This window comes from Gracilinanus agilis, chromosome 1 (assembly GCF_016433145.1).
Source record: "Gracilinanus agilis isolate LMUSP501 chromosome 1, AgileGrace, whole genome shotgun sequence".
NCBI lineage: Eukaryota > Metazoa > Chordata > Mammalia > Didelphimorphia > Didelphidae > Gracilinanus > Gracilinanus agilis.
In genome coordinates, this window is record NC_058130.1 from 771,365,212 (window position 1) to 771,377,655 (window position 12,444).

The 12,444-nt window shown below is 42.5% G+C and overlaps 1 protein-coding gene across 1 annotated transcript in view; it reads left to right on the plus strand.

Moving 5' to 3' along the window:
• Positions 1 to 556: 556 nt before the first annotated feature.
• Positions 557 to 12,444, plus strand: part of GRK3 (G protein-coupled receptor kinase 3) — a 93,157-nt gene continuing 81,269 nt past the window's right edge. The window contains exon 1 of the mRNA XM_044674104.1: positions 557 to 656. The gene's annotated coding sequence lies outside the window, so the exon portion shown is untranslated. The remainder of the gene's footprint in view (positions 657 to 12,444) is intronic.

Genomic DNA, 12,444 nt, shown 5'->3' on the forward strand with positions numbered 1-12,444 from the left:
TAGGGTTAAAAGAAAATTCCCTAACAAATTAAGGGACAAGGCAACCCACACAAAAGAATGAAGCTACAGAGTGCTCATTTCTTAACATAACTTAATTGAAGCCTGGGCAGAGGCCATTTTGGCTGACAGAGAACGGGGGACCTTTTCTTACCTCACCAATGTAGACCTGCCTCCTGCTCTCCCCAGGCCTCTCTGTTTCTGCAGTCCCCTCCCCCTCCAAATCCTATGTCATCTGCCCACATTTCTCATGACCCTCTTGGTCATCTTCCTGATATTTGGAAGCCCTGTGGTTGCCTCTACTTTTGTTGTCTTTACTTTCTAGGAGGGACAACATATAGTCTGCTATGTTTGTCACTTCCTCTGTGGCTTTTGCCTCAAGCTCAGGCTCCCTGGATTATTACCATTTGTCAAAGCAAGGAAACCTGTCCAGAAAGTCAGGCATAGCTGTGGAAGACATTGATTGATCCCTTCCCAACTGGGGCCATTTTGGTGTTGAGTTATTCTGATGTTATCATGTTCTCCTGTAGAAATCTTCATCGTATTTTCTTGCACAATCTGAAAAATGTTTTTGTTTGCTTTTAGGTTTTTTGCTTTTTAAAGATTTTTGTTTAAATGAAATTGATGAAGCTGTCCCTCAGGTGAAGTTTTATGAAGAGGTAAGAAGCAATCCTTTTCCTAAAAACCTTTGTTTCAAGAAGTCATTCAAAGTAAACCTTCTTTGCTGTATTTTTTAAATTAAAAGTACAAACTTATTAGAAATGTTTAAAACTTTTTGGTTACCAGGAATTACAAGAGATTTAGTGGGGAGCACATCTCTCAAAGATCCACACGTTTTTCTAAATTTGAATTTGTCTAAGTCAATGTAGAGCGAGAGGGTTGAGGCCTGTGACCACAAACGTGGCACCACTGGGTTCTGATTTACATGTATCACCAAAGGAAGCCAGGATCCCGGGCATCTTGGACTGTCTTTATTTTCAAAGACAACTAAGGTTGGCATTTCTTTGTTTATGTAATACCATTCAGCATCTCAGGAAAAACCAAGGAGAGAAATATTTCATGACCTTCATTAAAATAGAACCGTTTCCTTTTGGCAGCATCTCACATTTTCAACTACAAATATTTCGGGGGCAGTTACAATACATGGACATAAACATTAGGGATCCAACATTGTACGATGAAATGGAAAGTAAACATGTTACCAGGAGTAGCAGGATCCCTTCTAAATTTGTGAAATAATTAAATTAATGATCACTCCTCTTGCCCCCTCTAAGTTTTTAAAGTGTCTGTCTAATCCTCACCCACATTTCTAAGTTGTCTTTGTTAGGTCAGTTGGGATGTGTAGAGGAAATAACAGGTAACAGATAACATCTTTGATAGAAAGGTATTAGAGTTACCTATAAGAAGTCTATTCTGGTGAAGAGATTTCCTTCTGATGAAGCTACAAGAGGTTGCTTTTTAGCAAGGATCTCACTTGTTAGCATTTGGTTCCCCTGCCCAGGCCCTCTAAGTACTGAAAAGTTTGCCTGAAGGTAAGTGTGATTACAAATCGGACACACAACAGGGACTATATTTTCTTTTACTGGATTATCTATCGGTAACAAATTGTTTAGTAAGTAAAGACAATTTCTGACAGAGGTCAGGCAGTCAGTAACCATCTAGTAATCAACTAGTATATACCAGGCACCATGCCAAGCTCTCAGGATACGGAGAAAGACAAAAGACAATTCCTGCACTCTCAGCCTAATGGAGTAAGGATGTAAAAACAAACCACATGCAGGACATGTCAGAAATAATTCTGAGGGGGGCAGCTGGGTGTCTCAGTGGATTGACAGCCAGACCTAGAGATGGGAGCTCCTGAGTTCAAATCTGGCCTCAGATACTTCCCATCTGTGTGACTCTGGCCGGGCAAGTCACTTGACCCCCATTGCCTAGCCCTTGCCGCTCTTCTGCTTTGGAACCAATAAACAGTATTGATTCTAAGTTGGAAAGTGAGGGTTTTTGAAGGAAGAAAGGAAGGAAACGATATGATTCTCCAGAAGGAGAAGCAGAGGGAAAGAGCTAGTGAATACCTGGAATCTGCAGATGGAATGCCTTATCCAGGGAATGACCCCTTAATAAATGTTGATTGATTGAGTGATGGTTGGAGGCTGGGTTCTTATTATGTGGCACAGTGCCTCAAACATAGGAAGTATAGAGTAAGTGCTTGTTGACCAATTAATACCTTTCAGATTTTAAAATGATAGGAAATCAAATGCTAGAGGCAGAATGGACTTAAGAGTTGGAAGGGTCCATAGAACTAGTGCTGGAGATGGATGGGGTCCTAGAACTACAGGGTATTAGTGCTCTAAGAGACTTTAGAGCTATAGAATCATTCAGTCAGCAGGCATTTATTAAACGCCAACTCTGCACTGTACATTGGGGGTACAAGAGCAAAAGGGACAAAGCCCTTGCTCTTTGGGGACTTTTTGTTCTCTTCGTAGAGACCACATGGACAGCTGCAGTTACAGACGAAATATAAGGTCATTTTGAGAGAAAAGGCACTCATTACAGGGGAGATTCAAAAAGGTTCATGTCTAAGGTACCACTGGAGCTGAGTTTCAGAGGAGATGAAGGCCTCTGAGAGGCAGAGGTGAGACACTAGGGCATTTCAGGCAGAGGTGCTAAGACTTCACAGGAATAAGTGATGGCCAGGGCAAAGACATGGAGGCAGGAGATAAGGATTGTGCGAGGAAGAGCAAGAAGGCCTGGCTTGGCTGCTCTTGGGGAGTCTGAAGGGTAACAGAGGATAGCGAGTGTGGAAAGGGAGGCTGAGGTAATTGATGAAGACCCTTAGGTGCTGAAGAGGGGAGTGGATAGGGGATTCTAGACGTGACAGAGACACTTCTGTTTATCCATGAGAGGAAAGCCATGAGTGGACCCATCTGTTGGATAGTCACTTTGGCTCTTGCTTGATGGGAGAGCCTGGAGACTGGGAGACCAAGGAGGGGGCCATGCCTGGAGTCTAGACAGGAGGCTATGAAATCCCGATGTAGGGTGGTGGCTCTGTGAATAGAACGAAGGGACAAGGACATGCGACGTTGTGGGAATGAAAGCTAGATTTGGCGGCATATTAGAGAGAAGTGAGATAAGGGAGGGGAAGGAGTCGGAGATGGTGTTGGCCTAGGTGGCTGGAAGCATAGAGAGGGCCTTAGGGGAAGTGCAGAAGAAGGGAGGATTAGGGGGAAAGAGAATGAATTCCCCAGTAAGAAATAGCTAATGCCCGTGTGAATAGAGATGGTAGATAAGTCCTTGGGATTTGATGTGTTCCTTCCAGGTCATCTTGTTGTGAACCCTCATTTGCCTGATGAGTTGACTTTATCCAGAAGATACAAAGTGAATTAGTTGCCAAGGTCAGACAGGGGATTCATGACAAGATTACTTGTCTAATGAGGGATCAAATGAACTCACTGATTTGGAGAAGGGAGACAGAGGCTTTGGTCAAGAATTGAGAAGTGGTTAAGTCCTAGACAGTGCAACAAGAGGTTGTGGCAGACGTCAGACTTCCCACACATCCCTCCTGGTGACAAGCAGAGGTGAAGACAGAGCCAGATGAAGGATTCTCTGGCTAAAGCAGCATGGTAGCCATGGGGAAGGGGATTTGATTGCATCTCCATTGCACAAAATAGGCCCAGGTCTACACAGCTGATAAAGCTCCCTGCAGACCCCAGTGTCTTCTCTCAGGATCATCTCCAGTGTTTCCTGTCTGTATCTTGTCTGTGCAGAATCTTTCTCTGTTGATTCCATTATTAGATTATGAGTACTGGGAGCGCGGGGCCTGTTTTCACCCTTTCTTTGTGCCCCAGCACTTGGCAGGGTGCCTGGCAGATAGTAGGTCCTTAATGTATGCTTGCTGACTGATGTGGCCAGTTGAAGCAAGCTCAGAATTTGTGCCATTCCCTTCCTTTTCTGGAGGCCTGACAACTGGAGAGAATTCGATTAGATGTGCCCTACTGCAGTTCCCTGCTCTGAAGTGCTCACCCCTCTGAAGTCTAGGCTTAGTATAATTTGAATAAGGCTTTGTCAAATCATATGCTTGACTTCTGGTTGGAAACTACTGGCCCTGTCGTGGCTGGAGTATGTTAGTAGCAGGATGCGTATTAAAGGTGTGTTGCCTTCTTCTGCCCTGGCAATGGCCCTGACAAGCTTAGTATATCTGGAACTGAAAGTGGACCAGATGATTTGATTGATTTTTCCAACTGCCCACCTTACAGGTTTTTTCCAGATCTTTTGTTTTCATCATCTTGATATAGTCCTACATCATTGAATTTCTCTATCAAATGATAGAATGGGGGGGCAGGACAGTTAGGTGACTCAGCCAGGCACAGAGATGGGAGGTCCTGGGTTCAAATTTGGCCTCAAACCCTTCCTTGCTGTGTGACCCTAGGCAAATCACATACACCCTGTTGTCTAGCCCTTACAACTCTTTTGCTCTGGGATTGATACTCAGTATTGATTCTAAGACTGAAGGTAAGGGTTTAAAAAAATGATAGAGTGAATTTCCTGTCCAATGACTCTACTGATGAACTCCTAACTATATGCTCCTTAAAACTTCCAGAATCGAGCTTCCTTCCTTCTTTCGCACTTGGATCACTTCCACTTAAATCTTTTATTTACTCTTTAGGGTACCAGAAATATATGTCTGAATTATTGTAATTGTAGTGCTACACTGCCATTTGGCATCTTCCATCTCTCCAGGGCTGGGCCAGATACCATTTCCTCCATGAAGTCAAAATGATTTATTCTTTCTCCTAGCTCCTGGAGGGTTGGGTTCATGGCCACCTTTCTTTGGACCTTCCATTCAGTTTTTACTGAAGTTAGTTGTATATGTGGCAGGGATTGTGCCTTATTTCATCTTGTCTTTGCCTGGGTCTAGCAAAGTGCCTTGAACCTGGTCGTTCTAAATAAATGTGTCATTTCTTTCTGTATCATGAGGTCATTCAGCTGAAAGGCTTCGCATTATGTGAAATCACTTAGTGCTCATTTCACCAACTTTATTAAAAAAAAGAACTTTTTGTATGCCCTGATCATGCCCTTGTCTCCTTCTGTCCCACTGGCCTCCTCCACACAAGGGCTGCCAGTGTTGGAAAGGAAGAGAAAACCTGCTTTTTAGTGTGAAGTAGCAGATCAGCCTTGATTCTCCTGAAAATAAAAAAGGACATGGAAGAAGAGCAGTTTATGTGGCCATTATGGTGGCAGAGTCCAAAGCAAAAGCTATCAGGAGGCAGTTTCACTTGTATGGACAATGGAATTAGTCTCTAGTGACTTAGGCACAGAAGACACATTGATTGAATGTGGGGGAGCTTGATAGCTAGTGGTTAGAGCTATTTTGGGAGATAGGAGGTCCTAGACACTTCCTAGCTGTGTGACCCTGGGCAAGTCACTTACCCCCATTGCCCTCTTACTGCTCTTCTGCCTTGGAATCAATACTTATTATCAATTCTGAGACAGAAGGAAAGGGTTTAAAAGAAAGAAGAAAATATGGCCTCCTCTCGTGACCACATTTGGTAACAGTGACCACCAGCCTTCTTAGAATTGACATGGAGAATCCGGTTCCAAGTTGATTCATTGGAGATGAAGAAACTAAGTTCTTTTTTTATATTGTTGTAGAATCTGATGCTTTATTTGGAAGACGGGGTTTTTTGAAGCATTCATTTTAGAGTTAGCATCACAGGATCAGAATAAATAAGGCTAATGATTTGATTCACTCCTATAGTCATTTGGATCTATAAAGTGCAAAGCATTATGCCTAGTTATTGGCTGAGGTAGACATGCCAATAAGCGAAATCTCTTGAGCCTCAGTGGATCTAACAGTCTATCAATCAATCAGTCAATCCATAGTCAATCAATAAACATTTATTGAAAGTTTACTATATGCTGGTCACTGGGGATACAAAAAGAGACAAAAGACAGTCTCTGTCCTCAAGGAACTTATAAACTAATGGAGGAGACAGCATACAAACAAATATATACAAATCAACCTAAATGCAGGTTAAATAGTAAGAAAACATTAAAAGAAAGAAGGCCCAAGAATTAAAAGGAGTTGGTAAAGGCTTCCTATAAGACATGAGATTTTAATTGGGAGGAGAGACATGGGATGGCATGAATTTTGAGGATTTGGAAGACATGAGCATATTTTTTGGCAGACAGATGGCAGTAGCCAGGGAGAGACTGGAGATAAATAAGTGGGAAGGTGGGGATAATGGAGGGGGCAATCTGCTGTAGAAGATGACATGGGATGGGATCCCTTGTGCATGTAGAGGAATTAGCTTTGGCAAAGAGAAGACCCCGACTCTTTATGAGAGATAAAGAAGAGATTCATAGTAGATAGTATCTAGGGGATATGAATTAAAAACTGAAAAACTGATTTGCCACGGTGATCCAAGATATTGGACTTTAAGTTGATTAAGATCCTGTCTTGAGATACACTCCTGAACAGATCACAGGATCACAGAGATCAAGTTGGAAAGTTTGTCAGTGGCTGTTTAGCCCAGCCCATACACAGGAGTCCTTGCTTCTAACTAGCCAATATGTGTTTATTTAGCCTCTGTTTAAAGACCTCTAAGGAAGAACTACCCACCTTTTGAGAAGTTTTTTCTTCTTTTCTACCCAAACTGGCCTTACATCATATCATCTCTCTTGGCCTCAGTTTTCATGGGAAATGAGGGGAATAATAGAACCTTTTTCCTATGAGGATCAAAAGAGACAACATGCCACACTGTTGCCCCATGCAATCATCATTGTGAACACGATGCCACATTCTCATGGTTCTCCTCCTTCTCTGTCCCCATTGGTAGTGATCATCCCTATCACTATCTACTCCAAGATTGTCCTCTGTCCCTTCGCCTATCTCTTTGTCTTTGTCTTTAGTGGCTAATTATCACATCTACACAGGTGATTCAGAGGTCCACAACCATACCCAGGCTGTATCCTGTGCTCCAATTCCTTTTTGGACATTTCCAATTGCATTGTCTAGTCAACATTTCAAACTCAACATGTCAAGATTATAACTCCTTATCTTTCTCCCAGGACCCATCCCTCTTCCAAACCTCCTTTTTTCTGTTCATAATTCCATAATCCTTCTAGAACCTCAGATTTATAACTCCTTATTTGCCTTACCACAGGTATCTATTTAGCTGCCTAAGTGTGTGATTTTTACCTTCAAAACACCTCCATTCATTACCTTAATCACTACTTACACAAGCATCACTTTTGTTGAGAGCCGTTGGATGTAGAAATGCCATTGGAGAAATAGGATCAAATTTAGGGCCTGTTATCTGGATTCCCTGCGTGACCAATCCAGGCTGAAGCAGTCTTTGTGTTTGGTTCTGGTCACCTGAGCCCCAAAAAGCTCTGGTACCAGCAGGTAGGTTAATCCAAAAACAACTTGATCCTTCCAAGAGGCTATTAGGAGTCATTTAGAGAAACAGAGTCTATAACAGATATTTTATCTGGATCCCATTACAAAATCATCGGCAAGTAAAACTGTGTGTATGATTTTTCTGCACTGCATGTCAGGATGCAGACAGAATGGGCCATCTAAGATAAAAATCTGAGGCTTCTCTTTTGACTCAGTTTTTGATCCCCACCTTTCTTAGAATTCTTATTGGAGAGCTTTAAAGTGGCAGACCAGCATCTACTGAGTTGATGATTCCTCTCCTTGATAATTGAGAAGCCTGAATCCTAACAAATGTTACTTAGATAAGATTGCATATTTAGATTAGAACTGGCTCCTTTAGTCTGGACTTCCTTTGGCCAAATGCAGGATTTGATTGGTGAGCATCTCCATGGGATATTTCCGCTCCCAGAATTATCCCCTACTAAGTTGGTGGTTGGAATTTGACCATTTGTCTTTGCACCTTTACTCTTTAAACTTCAATGGGTTATTTGTTATCCCTTCACTGCTGTAACTCTTTTTTTGTGTTCTTTGTTTGAAATCAGTATATAATAAACTCCCAAGCCCACAGAATTCAGAACAGCATGGGCTAACCACTAGTCTAGTTGTTCTCATTTTCTTTCTCCTGCTTTAACCATCCCATGCCACACAGGACCCCAAAAATCATATAGAGGCTGGCCCCCTATACACTTTAGTTTAGGCCCTTGTTGCTTCTTCTCTGCACCATTCAAGAGGCTTTTTACAAGGGAATGGATCTACCAGTCCATCCTCCCCAGTCAGTGATTTTCAAACTTTTGGGTTTGGGGACTCCTTTACATTCTTACAAATTATTGAAGGCTTCAAAATTTTGTTTATATGGTTCATATCAGTTGAAGTTTATTGTTTGAAAAATTAAAGCCTCTTACCCTGCTTATGAAAATAATTTTGACCTTGTGGACCCCTTGAAAGGGACTCAGGGACTCCTGAGGGGCCATGCTTTGAGAACTGCTGCTCCAAATAGATGACAAAGTGATTCTATCAAAGTCTAGCAGAATAATCTCCACATTATCCTGGACTTCCAACTCTTCAATACTCCATATGTCCAATCAGTAGCCAAATGCTGCCATTCCCATCTTCTTGACAGCTCTTGAATATATCTTCACTTTATTCCACCTTAGTTCAGACCCACATCATCCCTCTTGAAGACTTTAGCAAAATCTTCCTAATGGATGCTCCTGCCTCAAATATCCTCCTGTCCCAGTGCACCCCACAAACTACTGCTGGAGTACCTGTCCTTAAGCATGGATTTGAGCCATGTGACCCCTTCTCAGTTAACTCCCATCATTTGCTATTGTCTTCTGGGTCAAACATACTCTTCTGGTTAGCTTTTAAGGCCCTATTTCACTTCCTTTCACCTTATCTTTTTAGCCTCTTTGGACATTACTTTCCCTCACATACACTGTAGAACACTCTTTCCCTTTGCACTGACTGTCCCCCATGCTGGGAAAGGCCTGATGCCCATCTCCCTCCTTAACATGCAGCTTGGACCTCATCTCATTCAGGAAGTCTTTCCTGATTCCCCAGCTGCCTGTGGCCACTCTTCCTAACCACTCTGGGTTGCGTTGTATAGATTTGCATGTGGGGGGGTCCATTTTTATATGGACTCATTTCCCTTTTTGGGCTATGGTCCTTGAGAGTTGAGATTTTTCATTCTTTGTATTTGTAACCACAGGCCCAGCATAGGCTCCTGGATTCCTTGAGTGCATGTCTGACCACGTCACTCTGCAGTAAATTCTAGTGGCTTCCTATTGCTTCTCTGCTGGTATTTTGGATCATTATATCTTGGCTGTTGGAGCCAGGACCATCATTCTGTCCTTGTCATCCCACCACTCTGGACAGTGCCTGTGCTATAGTAGATAAGTGTTGAATCCCTTCTGCCAAAATTGTTGAAGAAATTACTGACAGGAGAGCACGTAGGCGCTCAGAAGGGGAAGCTGTGATCTCTGCAAGCTGGCATAGATTTAAACTCATTTTGATAGATAAAGTCTGGGTAGATGAGGGAAATACTGTAGGCGTGATATGTCTGAATGTCAGCAAGGCACCTGACAAGTCTCTTGTGATATCCTTGTGGGTAAGTTGGCAAAATGTGGGTTATATGATAATAGAGTTAAGTAGATTAGAAGCAATGAATGATTATACCCCAAAGAATGCTGAATTAATGGACCCTGGAGGGAGTTCTCTTTAAATGTCTGATATAGAGCCTTGTCTTATTTAACACTTTTATAATGATTTGGATGGAGATATAGAAGACATACTTCTAACATCTGTGCATGACACAAAGCTTGGGTGCCTCATAAAGGATAACGCTTCTTATCCAAGGGGTCTGGACTGGTATATGGGAAAATCTAACTCTCTGGAGTTACATGCTAAGAATAGTTAAGATGGCAGAGTAAAGTAAAGGATGCGCTACTCCCCCTATCTACACACACACACACACACACACACACACACACACACGCGCGCGCGCGCGCCTCAAAGGAACGCTGAAGGAACTTGTCTCACCGGGGTAAAAGGAGAGAGTGGGCCCAGGTAGCATAGTGTCTCCTGGAACTGGAAGAACTTGGAGCAGTCTACCATGTGACTCTGCCAGAGGCAATGAAGTTGCAGAACAGGAACAAGTCCAGCCTGAGCCACTCACAGAGGTATAGAAGGCAGAGAAGGCAGGAAACTACAAACTCTCACATGGCCGCAGAGCCCTGAGGTTACAGGGGAGCAGAGAGGGAGAACTGGAACCTCAGGACCCTACTCACTCCTATGTGGCAGCAGAGTACCTGAGGCAGCAGACCCCAGAGCAGGGGACCTACTCATCTCAGGTCAATTGGCAAAGGCAGGGAAACAGCAGAGTGGAGACCAGACTAGCCCATGAAACAATAGGGGAATTGGTAGCACAGGGTGCCAAATATAGCTGGGCAAAATAGCAACAAAAGAGCAAGCCAGCAGAGTCACCTCCTTGATAGATACACTGAAAAACAAAGGCAGCCAGTCCTACCCCAAGTACCAGAGAAGAGTACTTTGCATGCTTGGAGCAGTGTTCCCTGAACCCCATGATCAGAGAGAAATCTTAACAGATAGATAAAGTAATGAGGGGAAAAAAGAACAATTAGAAAAATGAACAAAAGACAGAAAAATCCCCACTGACCTTAGAAAGTTACTTTAGTGACAGGGAAGACCCAAAATATAAACTCAGAAAATGACAACAGTGCCAAAGGGGAAATATGTGAAGCCTTAAAGGAAAGTGCGAAAGGATATTAGGTCTCAAAAGAACCCCTGGTAGAACTTGAAAAGAAGCTTAAAATCCAAATTAGAGAATTAACAGAAAAACTGCAGCTGAACAGGGGTGGGGGTGGGGTGTTGCTGAAGAAATGAACTCACTAAAAACTAGAATAGGCCAAAAGGAAAGCAAGGAAAACAACTCTCTAAGGAATAGAATGGACCAAATGGAAGTGGAGGAAAGTTTGAATCTGACTCATTTACAGGATGTTGAGGAATGGCTTGGTGTTCTGTTCCAAGATTCTACTGCCCACGCACAGCATAAGGGAGACCTCATTTAACAGCAGTTGATGCCAGACAGCAGTATTCTTTGCAGGGTCAGCAGAGCCATGTGGCTACCAATAGGAATGATGCTGTCTAGATAGTGTTCACAGTGTGGGCCCCCAAACTCAGAAGGGACTGGTCACAGAGTACTGGGCCCTGGTCAGACTGTAGCTTGCCTGCTTGGTACTTTAATAAGAATGTAGACCAAATAGGATGGTCAACCAAAATATGAACAAAGAGAATGAATGGGATGATGCCAGCACTCACAAGTATGTGGTATGAGAAGACTAAAGAACCTGGGAATGTGTAGTCTTAGCAAGACAGAAGAGGAAAAAGGCACTTAGTCATCTTTGCATCATTGAAAGGCTGCTGTGTAGAAGAGTCAATGGGTAGAAGTTAAAAGGAGACACATTTCAGCTCTGCAGTCAAGGAAGGACTTTCCTAACAGTTATAGAAGCTGCCTCAAGAGGTGGTGACTTCTCTGTTACTAGAGGTTTTCAAACCGACATAGGATGACCATTTGTCTGGGATCTTCATCCAACCCTGCTCTGCTTGTGGATTTGATCCCTGTTGTTTCTAATACTGTCTTTTACTACCTTTCATTTTGGTAGCTAGGTTTGTAGCAGAGTGCATAGAACACTAGTTCTCAAGTCAGGAAGACCTGGGTTCAAAATCAGCTTCAGATACTAACTGTGTGACCCTTGGCAAGTCACTTCACCTCTGTTTGCCTCAGCTTTCTCAACTGTAAAATGGAGATAATGACTGCACCTACCTCCCAGGGTTGTGGTTGGTATGTTGTAGGTGCTATATCGATGTGAGTTATTACTATGATTTTGTTTGGGGTTAACCATTTTGGTTTTCCTTAAAATATATCTGTACAGCTAGCTACATGTTGATTCTGAGGTTGCTTGTTCCTGTAAAAAAGGTTAATTCTATGGATGAAATTTAACTTTCCTAGTTGAAAAGGGAACAGTATACTGCTTCCCAGATGTTAAACTTATTTTCTTTTATGATGATTGACGATGATTTTAAAAATGTACTTTTGTCAGATTGGTTTTCCCCCTCACTTTCTAGCATGCCATTATGTAGGCATTCTTGGCTTTAGATAATAGTTTTGTCCCTGATACATTAATACATTTTCTTTTAAAGGTGCTAGGGAGTTTCATCATTGATATAACCCACAGAACCTTTGTATCATGGTAATGAGCATGCTCTCTCTGCCTTATCTGGCAAACAAATACCTTGCAAGCAAAAATATCCCCAGCATGATTTTCTTTACAGCTGACCCAATCATTTAATAGTTGATGACTGAATATTCTCTACTGCTTTCTGATTAGTGGTCATTACTTGTTATCTTCCTGTTACTTGCATATTTTCTTTGATTGTTTCCTTCTGTTTCTGTGGCTAGTAGTTTTAAAATGCCTTTGATATTTGGAATG